General features: G+C 39.7%; 1 long non-coding RNA gene across 1 annotated transcript; it reads left to right on the forward strand.

Annotated features, from left to right (window-relative positions):
* The first annotated feature begins 2190 nt into the window (after positions 1-2190).
* LOC149227944 (uncharacterized) lies at positions 2191-2979 on the forward strand. Its single transcript, XR_016247175.1, has 3 exons — positions 2191-2430; positions 2530-2607; positions 2692-2979. It is a non-coding gene; the product is annotated as an uncharacterized LOC149227944 (long non-coding RNA).
* The last annotated feature ends 2281 nt before the right edge of the window (positions 2980-5260 follow it).

Here is a 5260-nt window from a genome sequence, read left to right on the forward strand (position 1 = left end):
TCGAAGAAAATGAAAGATGCGTCGTCTGCTATGAAAAAGAAAATAAAATGTATGAAAAATTGACATGCGATCATAGACTTTGTTTTCCTTGTATGGCTACATTCGTTCAGCACGATTTGACTGAAAATGGCTTTCTGCCTAAGTGCCCAAAACTATTTTGTGATTCCCTAATCCCTAAAGAGGATTGTGAGGAATTCTTGTCGCCCAGATTGCTTGACATTTTTTCAAAGCGGTTGGAAGAGGCACAGATTCCAGAAGCAGACAAAATATATTGCCCATATCCTAATTGCTCAGCTTTGATGGCTCTATCAACATTACTGAGTTGCCCACGAGATCCTGGTTCCTCTTCCTCAGCAAATAATCTCTCAACGGCAGCAAAATGTCAGAAATGCAACCGATTATTTTGAATAGAGTGTAGGGTTCCTTGGCACAACGACATGACATGCCGCGACTATGCTTCTCAGATGTGTGGTGCAGATGCAGAGTTATATTTGCTTGCAGCGAGGAACAAGTGGCAGCGGTGCCCCAGTTGCAAAACCGTGGTTGAACGCTCTGAAGGTTGCTTCAGCATGAGTTGCAGGTACTGGATTTCCAATCCCTCGAGCTTTGTTTACCAAAGAAATATATGTCAATTCAAATGTATGTTTTCAAAATATTTTTTATTATCCAAAAATCAACCCATCTTTCTCTAAATTCGTTTCTACCCAATTGCTGGTTTCCACCCAATTGCCATGTGTGCTATCAAAACACTGCCATCACTTTCGAAATGTTCTTGCAATCTTTGTGCTACAGTTTGCTAATATACCATCTTTTTCGAAATGTTTTTGTAATATTTGTGCTATAGTTCTTTATTAGACCGTTTATGTGGGAAATTTCTTGTATGGTTGTCTTTATCATTCTGCACAACCAACCAGGGTAGTAAATAATATGAAGGATATATTGGTGTAAAGAACGTTATATATATATATATATGAAACTCCGCACATATAATTGAGGAAAGACGAAGAAAATTGATTTCATTTGATTGCTTTTCGAGATAAATTGTGACTGCCAAAGAAACCAAATCATAAACTAAAGCATTTCAAAGACAAAAATCACAGGAAGAGAAGAATCCAACTTAATGTTCGGAACGTGATGCAATTTGTAAGACATGTGACTACATTTGATAAAGATAAAACCATACAGGTCAATGCTTGTGTATCACTGTTATCACTTTGGAAATCAAACAAATAAAAGGTAGGCAGTCTAGATTCTGTGATAAATTTGGCACGATTCTGGATTGAAATAACGATGCTTTCCACAATTGAATTTCTCCGTTACGATATCTAGCTTATTTATGGATTGAAATAACGATGCTTTCCACAATTGAATTTCTCCGTTACGATATCTAGCTTATTTATGGAGCAGTCTGACTGAGCAATCTTTTAGTTTTTTGGTCAGAATTCGGTGACATTCATTTCTCATGGGATTCTGATGTTTTTGGTCAGAATTAAGTGACTTTCTTCATCAGATTGTGTTGTTCTAGGTTTTCAATTAAAATTTTAATAAGAAATAAATTCACATTCATTTTTCTATGAGATTGTGATCTCGTTTCTTTTTAAAGGAATTGTGATATTCGTGGTCAGAATTCAGTGACATTATTGATGAGAGTGTGTGTCACACCTACTTTACATACATATACAAATTTTTTTTTCAAATATATGCATATACATAACAAACCTTAAATCTTAAGGCTCATCATAATAATAATTCCACTTCACATACGCATCTTACACCTTATCATTATAGTTTTACATATCAACTTCATGTACATCATGCATCGAATTATTTTGGCATGCAATAAAGGAATATATATATAAAACATTATACGTTTGGCGGGCCCTAACATGAAATATATATAAACCATGTCCACATATGTCGTTGACTGTGTGTTAGCTTTGGGTCTCGGTTGAACTTCCACGCGGCATTACACATGACAGTATTGAGGTTTGATTTGTGCACTGGTTATGTGTTCAGCTACCATAAATACTTTAACGTCTCTGTATTAATGGGCGTGACCTTTCATGGTCCCGCCGCAGTGTACATCTGGTGACAGGTCATTCCAGCTATTACTACGATCCGTCCTTCCGGGGCAGGTGGCATGGCCTGGTTATTCCAGCCATGTGACACCTTGGGGAAGCCATCGTTGATCTCCCCGCCAACAACTCCCGCCATAGCTCGACGGTTCAGATCTCTTCTGGAGATCGGAGGACTGGAATGCATTCAGGGTTTTTCGTTGATATTTAATCGACCATACACTATACTGTTTCATTTGATGTCCGCGGCCTTTGCGGACTGGCTCGTTGCTCCTCCTCGAGCTCGCTACCAGCAACTCTATACTGCAATCCTGCCATGCCCGGAGCTGGATCCTATTCGCATCAAACCTCACAGGTAATGAGAGAATGTTCTTGTTCAGTTTTCTGTGTTTCGTTTCATGGCTGGATTATCACGGTTTATCACTTATGGCATTCTCGTTTTTTCGCTGTCAAGTTCTTGTGCAGCTGCCCTGGCTATGCTCTAGTCGACTTTCACAGTGGTTTGCTCTGCAACGACCTCTAACAACACCAGGTAAGCTTCTCAGCATTTGAGGGTTGGTTCATTCGAATATGGTTCAGGGTTTACAGTTATGTATACCCTACATGGTCTATGCAGGTCTCTGTTTTCAATATGGTTGTCTCGTTCACTTCCGAGTGCTCTCGGTGAAGAACCCTTCCGTCTGCTCGCTGCTTAGCTAAGGTTGATTGTGCTAAACATTTACGAATTAATGCTTTGCAGAGGTTCTGGGTTTTGTTATAACCATCGAGTTTTCCTCTTTTTGTGCACTGCCGAGCCACTAGTGGCAGACTTAGGTTATTGTTGTGTTTACGAGGTTTCATATCGGGCCTCCACGCGCAGATATGGTTATGAAAGTGTATAATGGAATTGTTTCTATTCACATATGTATTGATATGTTCAGGATGTAAATTTCCTTTAATGCTGTAATTACTCTCCTCAACCCACAGACATTTCGCTAATGTATTGGGCATTTTCATTTTGAATGTTCTTACTCAGGAACAGAGTCTTAGCGTTAATATGCTATACGGATTTGGATCTTTTCTTTCGAACAATACTGTCTTGACATTACCATATTATAATGATAATCTTTGCTATAGATTCTGTATTTGAAATGTTAAGGTTCCACCAGCTGGTTTGCCATAGTTTGGTGCATAAATAATGTTTGATAGGTAATCCCTTATCCCGTGAAAGGGTTAGTTTTGCATGCATGACTTCTATTTCTTCATACAGTTCCGCAGGTTATTATGTTTGTCTGTGGTTATGGTTTATATGCACAGACTCGCTTTTAACAAGGTTTCTTTCCTTTTTACTCGCATGCATAGATCTGAATGGTTATGATTTGCGTACATACACTTACTGCTTAATGGAGTCTCAAGCATGCACAGTTCTTTTGTTCGGATCGAATAAGACTAAATGTTATTGCCAGACACATGCTCCCGTCTCGGGTTTACAGCTAAATGTCCTTCATTTTATTTGCATGCACTGAAACTAAGTATGTACTTTCATAGTTATCAGTTTTGGCTATAATACGCAGGACCTTGTTCTCCTCTTTTCGGTTAATGTCTTCCGACACTGTATTGCACAAAGGTGGAAATGCATTCGTTCTGTACACAGAACTGGTTCTTATCGCAGATCCATCTTTTGGGTTTTGTACCCAAACCCTGAGGCGCGACGGCAATCCCTTAATACAATATAAGGTGCATTGACCCATCGCCCAACGCTCTTCTGCACAGAGCTTTTCTATTACACACACACGGTTTAGGAGAAACCTAGGTTATCTACCAGGTTAACTTTCTCTGTCACGAGATTTCTTCTGTTACAGTCAATGCCTTTTCTTTCTCTCAAGGGTGTAAACCCTCATTCATTCACTGCTTTACGATACTCACCAGTCGGCAGGTTATAAAAATACTATTATTTAACTGTTCAAAGTTTAACAATGTGAATAATAACTCTTTTACTAATAATTATGGAGTCGAGGCTGCTACTCAGTAGCCAGTCCTGGAGTAGGGTTCTGTATACCCGTGCACATCTTTGGTTCTGTATTTCCGCACGGTTATTACTGTCTGGGTACTAACTCAGTTAGCCCATTAACGGACAGTTTTCTTTTTAGCTTTTCCAGATGCACATTATGCTATGTTCACAACAGTATCTAGGAATTCAAACAGTCTTTCCTAAATAAATCACTGTAAGTTTCATACACAATATTTTTCATATCAGGGACTACTAGTTTGGAACCGTACCTGATCACCTTTGTCAGGAATGGTTTTGTTCAAACAAAAAGTCACCTGAGCTTAATTTCTGCTCTCCTCCCAGCCATGAGATCCATCCTTCAGACGGAGTTCTCCCCCCGAGCCATCCTGCAGGCCTCCAGCCCTCAACAGGATTAGTGCACTCCTAGTGCCAGGTTATCTGGTCCTCACGAGACTTAACCTTCCTTTTTCCTTTACTCTTGGAGCAAGATTAGTTTTTTCCTCTGTCTGTCCTCACAGCACAGAATCCCCTCAGTCAGGACTTTTCCTCTTTTGGAGGGTAGTTCCATCAGTTATCTCAACTGATCATTTTCTTTAAGATTCACCTCTAAGAGGCTGCCAGCAATTCCAAGAAAAATATTTAAATTTAATTATTAACTCAGAATTAGTTTGCCACAGTTTTGTTTAAAACATAACAACAACTGTATTAGTCTTTTACCACAGTAACTCTCAATTTTACATAAATCTGGGGTCATTACATCTCCCCCTCCTGAGATTGGACATCGTCCCGATGTCTATCTCCTTTAAACAAGTTTGGGTAAGCTTCCCTAAGGAGTTCTTCATCCTCCCAAGTGGCCTCTTCTGGTCCATAGTGCTGCCACTGCACTTTAGCTTGGGAAATAACTCGTTTCCGCAGCTGCACTTCTCTCCGGTCGAGAATGGTCAGTGGTTCGACCAGAACCTCGCCTTCCGGCTCGACCTGCAAACAGCAATAGATTTTAGTTATTTCTCAGTTTAGATACAACGCTTATCTATAATGACCAGATTACTTCTTACCCGAACATTCTGCCATTGAATCACATGTTTAGGATCGTAAACGTATTGCTTTAATACGGATACGTGAAACACATTGTGAATCTTAATATGGCTTGGTAGGGCAAGCTGATAAGCTACCGGCCCCACTTTGGCCAAGATCT

This window comes from Pinus tabuliformis, chromosome J (genome assembly GCF_031772625.1).
Source record: "Pinus tabuliformis cultivar Carrire ecotype Pingquan chromosome J, CPIR1, whole genome shotgun sequence".
Taxonomy (NCBI): Eukaryota; Viridiplantae; Streptophyta; class Pinopsida; order Pinales; family Pinaceae; genus Pinus; species Pinus tabuliformis.